Raw genomic sequence first — 15,693 nt, forward strand, 5'->3', positions numbered from 1 at the left:
CGGTGAAAACCCACGCATGCACGGGGAGAACATGCAAACTCCACACAGAAAGGTCCCAGCCGGGAGTCGAACCGGGGCCTTCTCGCTAAGAATGAACCATATATGAATTTAAAAAACACGCTCTGATAAAAATTATGTTTTTGGTGTTTTTTACATGTACATGTGGCATTTTGATCACAATTTAGGACATAAGTAAAGAAAATTATGCTTAAAATGGCATTTCTAATTATTTTTTTCTTCAAATCATTGTGAATCAGGAGCAGGCGAAAACACAAAGGTAGGTAGGTGGCATCGAAAATACTGTGGGCAGACCACAAGCTCCCTGCTCTGCTCTATTCTGATGCATCCCGTTGTAGATGACTAGATCCATGTAAATCTTTGTTTGGGTCCGGCCCTCCAGATCATTTTATTTTATTGTTATCAATGGCCTGATGTTATCTTGAGCACATTTCTAACTTTGATCATTTCTACAAAATATATTTTTATGGAGAGTCAAATATTGAGATTTATTTAAGGTTTAAATTGTTTTTTTTCTGGAATAATATTCCTGCCTTTTTATTTTTCATAATTGTGTTAAAAAGTTACAGTTTTAAAGTTTAAAAATTTGGCATTCTGCTAGCCTTTTGGACTATTTTTGCATTTTCTAAGATTTTTTTAGGCTGATTTGGAGTTTAGCTAATATTTTAGCTACATGCTAGTTGTTTTGGCTAATTTAGGCTTTTTAAAATTATTTTTAGGTTAATTTGGCATTTAGCTAATATCTTAGCTAGCTATTAGCTTCAGTGTTTTCTGCTATCGATTTCAGATTTATCAGCACTTGCATGTTCAGCTGCTAAATTCAGCTCACAGCATTCTCACTAGCATTATCACAGGTAACGCTATATATCTAGTTCAAAATTATGTCAAAAAAGTTACAGTTTCAAAAATTTAGTTTTATAGTGTTCAATACATGATTTATCCTGTTCGGCCCGCGACCTAAGGTGTGTTTTGGTTTTTGGCTCCCTGGGCAATTGAGTTTGACACCCCTGTAATAGATCATAGGATGATCAGAGGGCATTTTAAAGACAAAAATATGATTGCGATTGAAAACTGAGCAATATAGCCATTGGTTAAAAGCGAAGGCTTAACTGATAACAATAATTGTCTTTATTGTGATTATTTTGAAGTCCACATTCAACATTGCTCTCATTTTTGACATCAGGAATTGTCCATAGATTACAGCTATGAACGAGACAGGTGGACATGTGACTAATTATCAAATAAAGATGAAGAACAAACCGACAGTGGAACATTTCCTCCGCGTACGTCCATCTCTATGGCTCGTAGCTTCTCTCCTGCCTGGGATGTCTTTTAACTAGTCAGCACTTGATCAATAAGACATTCGCCAACACTGCTGAGGCAGGTATAATTGTTCATGTTTGTCAGAGCACAAAACAATTAATATAATTTACCACTGAGCAATAACTACGCATGGATCTTTTAGTATCACGCTGTGAAGTGAATTTGCCAGTCTAAGCACAAGAAGATGAGAATTATGAAGGTGGGGATAATGGCGTGTTCTCAGACAAACAAAGGGGAGAAAGTTCCAGATCGGTTTGGGTTGCCTACAAAAGCAAAAACCTTTGATCACCTGAGGCTGGCGGCTCCTCCCGCTCTGCAGCTGTAAACAAGGACTCAGAGGATCCATGCGGCCCCCTTGGGCTCACTTTGCTCCATCACATACAAGGCATTCTTTATGGACACTTCATGGCTGCGTAACATTCGCAAATAAGGATGCTATTACTCACGTTCACTTTTATATCGGCTTTTTATGATCCAATGAAATGAAGACTCATTGAGGGCCAGCATTAAAAATGCATATATTACCTCTGACTCCTTATAAAAGATATCAATCGATTCTTTTTTTTATTATTATTCCTTCAAAAAGTTCTTGTCGGTAAACCACATCCAATTTCCTGAATCCTAATGATCTGTTGGTTGAAATCAATGCTGAATAATATCAGTGAGGAATGTGTCGCCTGGCTCTTTACAGCATCCATTCATCAATGCGTTGGAGAAAATGACATGGAGGTTTAACAAACTGAAGTCACAAAGCTGCAGGGACACATAAAGTTGCAAACATGCTGTGGTTTAGTATTTGTTTGAAGCTTGTGTGGCAAATTTTGACTTATAAATATTTTAGTCTGAAAAAACAAAGCCAGTTCATTACTTGCTGGAGTTGGACCCCTTTTGTATTTAGAACTGTCTTCATGACATAGATTCAAAAACATTCCTCATAGAGTTTGATCCATATTGACAAGATAGCATCACACAGTTGCTCCAGATTTGTCAGCTGAACATCCATCCTATTCCACGTTGTGCATTTAGAGATGCTCTTCATAACTCAGTTGTAACCAATGGTATTTGAGTTACTGTTGCCTTTCTATCAGCTCTAACCTGGCTACTCTCCTCTGACCTCTGGCATCAACAAGGCATTTCCATCCACAGAACTGCTGCTCACTGGATATTTTCACTTGTTCTGACCATTCTCTGCAAACCCTAGAGATGCATGAAAATCCCAGTATTTCAGTTTCTGAAATACTCAGACCAGCACATCTGGTACCAACAACCTCGTTCAAAGTCACTTTAATCACCTTTCTTCCCCATTATAACGCTTGGTTTGAACTGCAGCAGATCATCTTGGCCATGTCTATGTAGCACGTGTTAAACAAGGCTAGGCGCTCCGACTGCTGGTTAGAAAATTCACCTTAAGGAACCCAGACCGCATAAATGAAAACCCAGACAACAGGATCTTGTGAAAAACCAATTGACTGTAACAACAGAAAAAAAAAAAAATAAACAAACATAGACATGACATAAACAAGCCTGTTCCGAGTCAAGGAATGCATTGTCTAAAGGGCTCTTTGGTCAACGTGAAGTTGACAGTTGAAAGTTTGACAGTTCAGTGTTGTTCAGGTTCTGTAGTCCAGTAGTGGGTAGCACACCAGTGTGTCCCAAAGTCCAAGAGTAACAAAAACAAAGAACAAAAAAACCTGACTGAAGAACAGGTCTGTGATGGCTATTAAGTCATGCGATGGTGGCGCAGTTTCCTCGCCGCAGTTCGAATGATTGGTCTGTTGAACACCGTTCATGTGCCGCTACAGCAGAGCAGTCAGCTGGGAGCCGAAAGCAGGAAGTAGCAACCTACCCTGGATGTTTTTAAGGAGTCTAGCCCCTCCAAAATAAAGGTGCGACCCATGATTGCAATTGTGTAATTATTGGTTTGCAGGGTTACAGCTACACGCCTAAATGCATGAAGTTGTTGCCATGTGATTAGCTAGTTAGAAATTTGCGTTAATGAGCAGTTGGATTAAGTGGCCAGTGAGTGTATATAATTGGTAATAAACATAAACACAAAAAAATAAAGTACAAACTTTGAAACCTTGTGTGTTATTGTCTTTTACTTGATCTATTTGGTCCTCAACTATTCGTTCTGCATGCTCACCCTCCTTCAAATATAAATCTATCTCTCTGAAGGATCACACAGAGGTCACCACCTTGACCTTTGCAGCAATTCAGGCCTTGTAATAGTTTCTCCCAGTGGTAGTAAGTAGATAATTCACGAAGAATTAACACCAAAGAAAAGGACAACTTGTGTACAATCCAACAAACACTTGTATAAAATAGGACATATCCAGGGCAGCTGGGGTTCCAAGGTTGGTTATTATACAAGAGAAGTCTCTCATTTGGAATTGAAGCTACTTTCAAAGTAATGTTGTTCAACACTTCCACAATTTACCACAAATTTCGCTCCAAATCATCAACTGTTGGATTTGTTGAAAGAATTGCCTTTTCAAAGGAAGGATGTAGACATGCATTTCATGTGAAACCCATGATAAAAATCTAATCTCCAACTAATTTAGCATTCTCGATCTTGCACTCCAAGGCATTTTGGGCTCTGAAATAGATTCATCTGACACATTACAGCAACAATGCAATTTAAGGTTACCAATCTGCAGAGTGCATAATGAGCTGTAGAGTTTTAGCTAAGGAATAGAGCGCGGATTGCTCCAAGACAGACATTTTTCAGACCACCTTATTATTTTCAAGGGCATTTTGACCAGGAAAAAACACAGAGATGGTTCCTCATCAAAGCCCTGCGTGTCATTAACATTATTTATTCATTCTTGGAGGACAGAAGGACAATATTGAGTGGCGTTACTGGGAATAGGAGGTAGACAGTAGAGACCCCTTGATGAAGACATGAGGATATTTCACACTGACTGCACTGGTCTGATAAATAATGTTTATTTCAGAGTCTGAAAGTGAGTAATACGATCACAGGAGAATATTTTCTAAGGTTGATCAGTGGCAGAAGATAGATTGATCAATTTCATAACTTTGAAGGAAGATAATTAGTACTTCTCGTGAAAAAGTTGAACCTATTATTATCCATTTTTACCATCAAATCCTGTTAAACTCCATATCAAAAATGACATAATCTAAAGATTTAAAGACTGAGACATTGGTTTGGTCCACATTGCTGATTATAAACTAATTCCCTGAATAACCTAAATTGTTATATTTAATTCTTTAATAAATATTGTTAATCTTATACTTTGTTTCTCCTAATTTTGTTGAGATTTATTGTCTCCCAACAACAAAATATTGTACACTTGTGACTGTAAATCCATTCACTTTAAAAAAAATGTTTGGTTTATTGCATCAAAACTGCTAAATCCAGATTTTAAAGGTCATAATTTAAAGTAATATAAAAAAATAACATATTTTCTGATTTTGCTCTTTTTCATTTTGAAAAGGTGGCTTATTGATTTTTACTTTGGAGCTCTTTCGTAAAGCAAATAATCTATATAAATAAAAGTTTTCTACCTATAAATGGTTGTGAGTAGAGTGGGTGCTTGTCATGGGATGTCAAACAAATCAAAAGCGTAATCTAAGACATTTTTCATTTCTTGAGCAAAAGGAAATTTAATAAGGTAAGCTGCAGCATGATGATTGATTATCTGTATGATTGTCATGATGCATTGTGGGATGTGTTTGTAGAGCTGATTAAAGTGGATGCTGAGATTCATCAACAGCAGTGACAGAAAATAGAGGAAGTGCATAAAAAAACAAACAAAGGGAACCTGGTTATTTGTTTTATTATATCTCAGCATTTTAATGTTTTTCAGCAATTCATAACAAGAAATTTAGAATATGTTTTATTTAATAACATTTTTGATATCACATTTTCTTAACTTAATGCCTTTTTCTTTATTAAATATATAACTAGAGTTGTAATAATCGTATTTTTTGGCTATTTTTTTACATTTTAGATTAATTTTTTAATATAAATATTATTTGTTTGAATTGACATGATTTTTCAGATTGATTGCAAAAATATTTAGGGAAAAGAATTGGTTTTAAAATAACATTAACTTAAAACAAAAATGAACTTTTGCTTTGAAGACTTTTAGTTAATTTAGATATCACCATTTTTATTCTCTCATTGACTGGGTTGATCATTCTTTGGATATAACTTTTTGACGTAAGGATCTAAAGAAGTCTCTCACCATCTTATTTAACCCCTAACCCTGTAATACCTGAGGTGTCGTCTGACGCTTAATCACAAAATCTTTAACATACGGTAAATTTTCATTAACACAATTAACCTAATTCTAGGACTTTGTGTGATGCTTCCCACTTCCTGATCTACTTCCTAATAAACACAACTTTTGGTTACGATTGCTAAATGAAATACAAACAGTCTTTTGTTTTGTGTAACCACTTTGACAATCCTGTAAGTAAGACATTTTCCTTTGACATACAGAAATGTACAAACGTGTACAGATACAAATGGAAAAACTCAGTGTGACAGTCAATCCAATCCAATTAAAACCAGCATGTGTCCTGTTTAGCTGCACAAAGATTCAAGTTGTGGCACGTTCATCTAATGCAACCAGCCTCTTAATTCAATGAACATCTAGGTTTTCTTTCTTTCTTTTTAATTTTCCATTTTAAATACACAGTCTGACATTTCCATGACTTGTCCAGAAAGGGCGCCATCTCCCCTCCCACGGTATAATCAAGCGAGAGCAAAAGGAATAATTCATTTGCTATAATATAATTGTTCTCTCCATCTCTAACGCTAAAAGTGTGAAATGACAAGAACAGGAGGCTGAAATTAAGCCAGCAATGCAGAGACTTCAATGCTAATCAACAGGAGAGGCTTCATTATTATGTTAAACCTCGTGTGACATATCATTCTTTCTCCCAATGCCTGCAGATTTGCTTGAATTATTCACAAGACCATAAATGACTAGCTTGAGAACAGAATCTCACATGAAACACAATATATTCTTGTTCTGTCTGTTTGTCCACTCACTTTGTGGGATTTACTGCTGTGATGTGTTAAAGCTCTTCTCTTTGTCATAAAACATCAGTGCTTTTGTCTTTGCTGTGACGGGAGTGGTTCAAGGAGAACCCATCAGGCTAAATAATTAATAATCATCGCTTTCTCAGGAAATATCTTAATCAAGGGTTGTTTTTATGTTTTTTTTCTTCTATTATTATGTTTTATTAAGGAAAAAAAATGAGTTATTTCATACAATATTTTTTCTGACCATGACTGCTGTCATTTAAAACTACATATATGAAGAAATTGTTGAAAAAAATCTCCTTTTTTTGATAAATGAAGGGATGTCAAATGTACGAAGCAAAAAGGTGAAGCTAAAAGTGTGTTTTTAAAGCCCTTTTTATGAATCAACTACTCTTTGTGAGGCACTTCACCTCCTAACTGGATGGACAGATCACACACATGAGAAGGTTGCAAAATTGAGCTTTTATTCTGAAAAGACAGATGACAAACTTAAAAAAAAGCTTAAGTTCCAGCAAATGTAAAGAGCTTTTCCCTATTATTGTGTAAGGAATGTTTAAATTAGGGGTGTGTACTGGCAGGATACTTGTGACATGATACATATCACGATACATGTGTCACAATACTACACATATCCCAATATATCCAAAGACAATAACAGGGACAATTATCAATATTTTTTACAGAGCATGATTTAGAAAAAACTGAATATTAATAAACCTTTCAAGTAAATAAAATGGCAAAATACTTTTTTAATGATGAAAACATTAAGCTTAGCATTTTAAAATGACACAAGTATCGCCAAAGGAATATCGTGATATTTCCTTTTCTCCATCCACTTACCCTGTATTTTATTCAAAATCAATAATCAACAAAAACTGCCTTTCAGAAAAATGTAATTTTGGAGTGCTGAAAAAATTACGCATTTTTTCCCTGCCAATTTGAATGCTTTTTGGTAGTTGTGCACATAGTTATTACCCATAAGTCCCCATATCTGTGATTAAAAAAAAAAATTTACAACACCACTGTACAATTAGTTCCTGTGATGGGTTAATTAGAAAAAGACTTCCACAGAAGCAGAATGAAACTTTCCTCATACCACAAACTGTAATTACGCCAATGTAAGTTAATATTTTACGAAGTTTTACTGACTTAAATCACTGGAATGGAAGTGGGAAAAAGATTAAAGCCGCATTTAATCAATTTAAATGCTAATTAATTCAACAGAGCAGTGACACGTTTCCTCAAATGAATGCACACTCTATTTGTTTAAAAAGTCAAAAGAAAACTTAACCCAACATAGTTGTAGCAGAATCCTGAAAATGTTGAGTGTGTTCTCGTTCGGTGTGTTGTTGCCTCGAGGCCCACACCAGCCTCATCACAGCAATTTAACCTGAGGAGCACGCCAACTTTTACTCTTGTCTCTCCATGAAGCAGCTTTGCAAAGTTCCCCTGGCTACAAATTTAAAGTGAAACACTTGCACAGAGATAATGCTTTTTAATCCAAACACTGCAGTAACATTAATTCTTGAATTCTCAGCAACGTGCACCACAAGCATTGCAATGCACTGCATGAACCACAAAAAGCACACCATCATCCTTTAAATTGTAAAAGCAAATTTTGATTGATCTTTTTCTAATCACTTAAGTACTGCTGAAATGAACTATGTTATAAATATACTACACGTACTTATTATGGTTATGCAATAAATATTTTGTTTTTGTGGTCATAAAACCATTCAGAGATATAACTACAATTAATGTTATTGAAACAGTTGTATTTCTGTTATATTACTTTTGACAGCAACTTATGCAAGTTCCTTTCAATATAAAATACATCCTGTGTCAAATGAAATCTTGATGCATTAGCACTTGTCGTTATACATAAGGAACTTTGTCTCTGAATTGCAACTAGACATAAGATAGAAATTTGAGAAGGAGAAGTGTGATGGTGCCTATTTTTAAGAATAAGGGAGATGTGCAGAGTTGTGGTAACTACAGAGGAATAAAGCTGATGAGCCATACAATGAAGGTGTGGGAAAGAGTAGTGGAAGCCAGACTAAGAGCAGAAGTGAACATTTGTGAGCAGCAGTATGGTTTCATGCCAAGAAAGAGCACTACAGATGCAACATTTTCTTTGAGGATGTTGATAGAGGATGTTCTATGTTTTCTCTGATAAACTGCTTCGTTTTGAAACTTTAATCAAATTCTAGGAATTTAGAAAAAACACAATGTCAATGACACAGTTTCATAATAATGCGATGAAACACAAACCAACTCACGAGATAAGTCATTAAAAACACGGCGATGCGTGTGCTTTTTTTTAATTTGATCCACTAAAAAAGGAGCATTTGGGTGACGTCAACACAGTGTGGTGCGCGCGTGGCACGCTGGCTCACGCAGCGAGTCCATTGACAGTCTCAGATACAAGTGAGAAGTCTGTTCAGTGATATTTAAAAGAATGTCCTTAACAAGTAAGCAGCTGGAACATTTTTATTTTTGAAAACGCGACTAGATCCATTGAAGTGTGTCACTGCACTCGTGCTGATCCTCAAAGGAGACTTCCTTTGTCGTATTTAGGCTGCCAGCTGCAGAAGGTCGGCTACAGATGAAGCCATGAGGAAATCTTTTTATTAATTTTACAGAGGAGATGCACGATTAGCTGTGACGCTGTGGGATCTGTCGTAGCGCCCGCTGTGGTGTACTCGGACAGACACTTCAGAAGCGCATTTAATTAGAAAAAAGTCCATTTCCATTACAGTTTTGAGAAAAATATCCATCCATTTCCATACGGCCCCAAAACCAACTCCTCTAAGCGCAAAAGATTTTTTCGTCAGGGGTAGACAGGAGAGTAGCAAGATTCAGAACCGAACATCCTTTAACAGTAACATTCGGCAGCTCTAGCAAACAGGCATGATATCTGATGAATGTAGGCAGAGAGAAATGTCATGATCTGTGGTCAGGCAAAATGAGGCGCTTGTGTGATACCAAGAATGTGAGAGGGGAGTAGCCAACCAGGTTGCTGGATGCTGTTTGGGTCTTTTCCGCTGCGGCGATTGTGCTGAGACAGCGCGGTAGTCCAGCCGCCACTGGGTCCAAACTACAGGAACAGTAAGCGACAGGATGAAGTGAACCCCTATATGGTCCTGCAACAGAAAAAAAGGTCATACAGTCTTTTCTGTCATCCACAGTTTGTATGAACGGCTTAGACGGATCTGGCAGGCCCAAAGTGGGGGTGTCTGTAAGGCTGTTAGGGTCCCCAACAGGCAGACCTCTTCAGTCTGCATAAAAAACCCAGCAGTGTAAGACTGCTGAGGGAATAAAGAAAAAAGAGAACCAAACAAACCAGCACTACTTCAACTTAAAGACCTCCTGCTTCTGCTGCTCAGTCTCCCGCTCTCCCTCTGCCTCCTGGTTCGTCTTCAGCTTTTAATGAGACAATTTTATCATTAATATTAATAATATTTATTACTTTGTTTTAATGTCCTCCGATGGATTTGAGAGTGGTTTAAAAAGGAAAAAAACTAAACAAGAAATGAGGCAAAGAGCCACGGTATAAAGAAAATATGGCCAATAGCTGCATAGTGAGAAAGTAAGAGTGCTAACAACCATTTACTATTCTTTTTGAAGAAAAGAAAAGTGCAATTGTTTTTAGTATATTTGGCTAGTTTCAAGAAACAGATCCTAGTGGTTAGCAAAATCTTAATTAAAGAATCATTTTGAACATTTTGAAAAAATCAATCTTAGAAATTATATTTTTATTAATTAAAATTAACTTGGTATTAGTAAAAATATACTAATTTTAAGATATTTGTGGTTCCTGTGAGGATAGATATTTTTACTTGTTTTGAGAAGTCTTGACAAGTCAGATAATTTTTATTATTTTAAGCAAAATTTACCTAATTTTTGTACATTTGTTCTTGTTTTTTAAGCAGACATTTTTGCAGTGTACTTATACCTCGTTTCCACAGAGCGGTCCAGAACGGACTGGATCGGACCGGACTTAGAGGCACTTCCATTACAAGATGGACCCAGTAAGGAGGTCCGATTGGTATCATTTTTAGATCCGCGTTGGTCCATTGGAAAATGGAATGGACCCGTGAAGGCGGAGCTTGTGTCGTCACACGATGTAACCCATTGATTAGTGGAAACGTTTTACAACTACAGGAAGGGTCTGACCAGCGCGTTTCCTGGCTCAAGATCCAAACTGAAAGTTCTGTCCTCTTTTTAGCTGGATTTTTCTTTGCCCCCGATGTTGAACCTTTACTGCTCTGTATCCCGACCGTGGTCGGGGGAGGCAGGATAGATTTTCTCCGGGTCGAAGAGCTGCTCTTCTTCCGGGGTTCTCCTCTGTGTTCTGAGGTTCAGAGCCTCCGGAGTGTTAAGCCAAAGAATCGGTCTCAGATCTGAAAGGAACTTTTAATTATTACATTGCCTTGCTTTGCCAACTGACAACAAGTGTCGGCACGGTAATCTACATTTTTCCTGGAATTCTGTTTTTTTTTCCAGCTTTTTCCTTATTTCTCATAAACTTTCTTTATTATGCTTGTGAAAAGTAATAAAACAACTTTTTTGGGAGAAGTTTGATCCAGCTGGATTTCAGGTCGGCTGATCACAGGTGGGGGTGTGTCTGTCTCCTCTGAACTGTTGGCTCTCACAGTGTCGGTGGGCGGGACATTCATGGAAAACCGCGGAGTTTCCTCAATTTTCAGACAACTCTGATGCTTGTTATTGTGGATAAATTATGTACGTCCCCATCCCAAAATGAAATAATGGTTGGTTACCTCATAGCAGATATTTTAGTTTAGCTCCGCCCCCGTTGCAGGTGTGCTGCTCTGCTGCAGCCTTCAGAGACGTTCATTCTCCGCCTTATTTATTATAATAGATTGGTTTTGTCCAAAAACTACAAATAAATCACATATTATCTCTTTACTTTAATAAAATCTAAATCACAGAATGCAAAAAAAGTTTACGTTTATTTTAGATGGAGTTTTAATACACTGATGTCACAGCTGCACGGCGCGATTTATAAATATTAACAAAATAATTTTGTTTTATTAATCCCGTGCATTAACGCGTCAACAATCACAGCCCTAATATAAACTTATTTTGGCCTGTAGAGTGTTAAATCTGCAGATTTTATCAACATGTAATAACCAAATCCATTGGAAGAGACAAACTACCCACTAATGTCTCTTTAAACAGAACACTGAAAAATGCATCCCCTATACAGAATGGGCTCTTACTTGATGGAACAATCTTTGAAAAATAAAAAAGTGAAGAAAAATAAAAAAAGGCATGCCATTTTTGGTTGTTATAAATGTAAATACAAAATAGCAATAAAAATCAACAGCAGAGCATACTGCCATCTAGTGGTAAACATTTGCAGCTGCTGTCACAGTATAAAATGTGCTTACTCATAAAAACCTGAGATGGTGTACACTTTTGTATTAAAAACTAGTTTTTATTTAAAAAAAAAGAGGCCATGTATGGCTAATATAGTCTGTAAGGTTACAAACTTGGCAAATAATAATCCTTCTAAAACAGGGCTCTAGTTTAGACTAACTTTTTGTACTGGTTGCACCGGTGCGCTTAATTTTTTTATTAGGCGCACCAGCACAAAAGTTACACTTCACAGCTACACAGAGCTGATTATCAGAGCGAGGATGATTTCCTCCGCTTCAGAATCCGCTTGAATTACACTAATCGTGTTAACGGTTGACAAAAGAATGCAACTAAAGCTCTGGTGTTAAAGGATTTTAACAGACTTCTTCATTCGCTCCACCTGCTGCCAGCATCAGGTGCGTGCGCACAGACTCAAAGTGAACGACTTTGCTTGATTGCGTCCCGATGCGGCCGGTGTGGAAGCACCTTCAGATGTGCATTAAAATAAAATAAAAATTACTCTTATTGGAGGTTGTTATACCTGCACACATATAGGAAGAAGACTTTTGGATTCGCAGACATCATGTGAGTTTTATTCTGCCACAGAATGACTAGGTAATCCAGGCAATTGAAAACTTAAAAAATCAAAAGGTTTGTAAATTTTTAGTATGAATAGGATTACCTCAATCTGTCCATGTTCCTTAAAGGAAAGCTTTATATACAAGTATTTACTTTGCTGATAGGGTCCCTGCTCCTTGTTGGGAGGGGATTGCTGCAGATGGAGAACTATTTTTGCACGTTGGAATAACATAAATCATTTGTTAAAGCAACAACACAAAAACAAAACTGAATCAAAGTTCTCAATAGTTTTTACAGAAAAAAAGTTCTCATAATCAATGGTCAATAACCTTCAAACACCATGACATCTGCATACCTCTTTCCTATTCCTCCAGCCTGCTCCTCAAAGAAGATGATCTGAGACAGAGGATATCTGTGCATCATTCCTTCAACATGAGCAGAAAAATGCAGATAATAGTTGCAACAACACCAAATACGAATAAAAAATGAATATTAGCAATAAATCTCAAACAACTAAAATGGTTAAAATATATCACAACTACACAAGCAATGTAAGACACAGAGAAAGTCTCACTATTTCAGAAATTACTGTAACGTATTTTAATTATGTACTTTTTTAAACATTTTTTTTAGTAAACATGAAACTATCAAAAAGTGGCGGAAAAGTGAAATGTGAAAATGTTCTGTCGGACTACCTGACAAAATATTACAGATAATTTTACTTTAGAAAAAGACCTGGTTGAAGTGGGAATAAGGAACTTTTCTGTAAATTATTGGAAATATAATTCATGACACAATTTTACATAGCCACTAAATAAATCAACAAGCATGTTCCCTTAGCATTACAAATAAAAAATAGCTAACCATTTGTTTTGTTTTTATGTGATTGCATTTTACTGTGGGTAGACGGGTATTCTCTATCTTGTCTTTATCTCCATCAAAATAGTGAATAAATAAAAGTAACTTTAGTGGTGGTTTGCTTTCTTACGTGGTTCTTGGTGTCCCTCCAGATAAACCAGTGTGTGCTCAACATGACAACACCAACTTCCATTTTTGCCTGTTGACATTTCAGAGCACATCATGCTGATAAGTGTTCTTGCTAACATAACAACATAAAACATCTATTATAATAAATAACTTCAAATCACAAAAGAAAGATATAGATTTATAATCATAATGCCAACATTGACTTTCATACCGCTATATTTCAGCAACTTCAATTCTATCAAATGTATTTTATTCAACTTGTGTGCTAGCATGTGTTTGTGTCAGGCTAACATTTTGGCTAATGAACAACAAAACTACCTTGTCATCGCCGTCATTCAGTCGGACTCCTCGTTGCGCAATCACTAAAGTCTCGTTCATGTCCAGGAGCCCGTTTGTCCACAAAAATCTCTAAAATTTTACAGCTGAAAAAATTATTCCCAAAGAGTTTAACTCTGTCCCCGCCCCACCGGTACCCGGCAACATGACCGGTACGACAGTTACTATTTAAAGACGCAGTGCTCAATTTAGACAGTAGTAGCACAGTTATGCCGCCAGTCTGTCACACCGTATGTCACGTGACCAATTACGTCAGACATTTCCCACCATGCACCACTCAAAATGTATCTGTGGTAAAGAAAAACCTTTCAAAGTTATATTTACCTTTCTTTATATTTTATTTACAAGCAATATATAGTATATAGTTCATGTTTGCCAAAGCACACTGCAATTTAAAGCGCACCGGAAGTGAAACCATTAGTTTGCAAGGTAGCTTGACACGCCTACTATAAATACCGCTGAGCGATAATGCTGCTATCGGGAGAGTTGGTTGGACAGGGCGCAACCCGTGAGAGTGGACTAGGTGGACCGGCAGAATGCGTCTCATGCTGTGATTTGAATGCTACAACACAATATTACACGCAACACAATATGACGTCACAGGTATCAGGTATCAGGCAACATGACAGAAACACGTGATAATTACGCAATACAACCCGCAGCACTGAGCCAGGCGCTGGACCTAGACCCCCGGGCATGGCACCCTGTCTGGATCAGCTCTCTTTTTTTTTTTTAATTAAAGTATGACTGAAGCCACTCTCATTCTTGTGAAAGAAAAAAATAAAATTGACACTCAAGATGAGAAAAACCAGTGCTTCCTTTGGATGTTTCGATTGTATTTGCTGGCACATCAGACAGGGTTAAATCCCCCGGATCTCTCTTTTATGGAGCTTAATAAATTCAATTGAAAAAAAATATTGGTGTTAGGTCAAAAAATATATATAAAAATGTCAAAAACTTTTTGCTATTCAAAAATAAACTTCAAATCTTCTGTTTTTAGGTTTCAAAACTCAAAATTTCATATTTTTCAGTTACAAATCTTATTTTTACCAGAACTTTTGGCCCCGTTGATGCGTTCCAAATCCATCTAATCAGGTACTATTGAAGGTAGAGTTGTTGCTGTTTATCCCTGTTTGCTTCAATTCTCTGTCAGATTATCTTGGGTGACCTGAGATGCCCCTTCAAGTACAATATAGTACCACACTGTATATTTTATTAGTAGCCCTGGCATTATTCCAAAAACCCTTCAGCTCAGTCACAGCATCAGGTAGAAACACAATAATAAGAAATGGACAGATTTGTCTTTCTCGAAACAGTAACTATACAATTTAAACATTAATGAGTAGTAGAAATGAATATTGAGCATTATGAAAAAGTAAAGATTAATTAATGTGCTCCTTAGCTGCACGTATTACATGGGCCCAACGTGGATTTGGATCATTAAAAAGCAGTAGAAAAATATATAATGTGAGTGAATGTTATCTTTTTAGGAGGCTCACCCCTCTGCAGGGTGGTTCCAGAGGATTCTCTGCCGTATGATGGTTCGCTGTGTTGTCTCACAAAGTTGGTCAGGAAACGACCAGCACCAGATGAGACTGTATCCCTGTCAGCTGCAGACATGCACTCCGCTTTGATGTCAGAGGAAGATCTCTCATCCTCATTTGCATGTATTCCTGCAGTCATGTGACCTCAGTTACCTGCCTGCCTGTTTTGGTAATCTTGTAGACAGTGTCCTGGCATACATTTAAAACTCACCACTGAACTCTTTACTTATCTGTAAATTGGACTTCATTATTCACTTGTTGAAAAATTCATTGGCTGCTGTTCATTTATAAAACTCTCTTTGGTCTCCATCTTATCTGAGGAAGCTTTTGCATTCGTATTCTCTTGTGTACAACACCCGCTCTGCTGATCTCCCAAACTCTTCACCTGGTTCTGTGTCTTTTCAATCTGCTGCAGCCTGAGACTGAAACGATTTGCAAAAAACTCTCAGATTGGACACTTTTATTTCACAAGATGATTTTTAAACAGGGCTGCACGGTGGCGCAGTG

The 15,693-nt window shown here is 37.0% G+C and overlaps 1 long non-coding RNA gene across 1 annotated transcript; it reads right to left on the reverse strand.

Annotated features, from left to right (window-relative positions):
- Positions 1-8,645: 8,645 nt before the first annotated feature.
- On the reverse strand, positions 8,646-14,971 carry LOC112152390. The gene is made up of 4 exons (XR_002920286.2): positions 13,625-14,971; positions 13,308-13,376; positions 12,675-12,744; positions 8,646-9,501 (listed from the first exon to the last, which is right to left on the reverse strand). It is a non-coding gene; the product is annotated as an uncharacterized LOC112152390 (long non-coding RNA).
- Positions 14,972-15,693: the final 722 nt, after the last annotated feature.

Source organism: Oryzias melastigma, linkage group LG6 (assembly GCF_002922805.2).
Source record: "Oryzias melastigma strain HK-1 linkage group LG6, ASM292280v2, whole genome shotgun sequence".
In the NCBI taxonomy this organism is placed as follows: domain Eukaryota; kingdom Metazoa; phylum Chordata; class Actinopteri; order Beloniformes; family Adrianichthyidae; genus Oryzias; species Oryzias melastigma.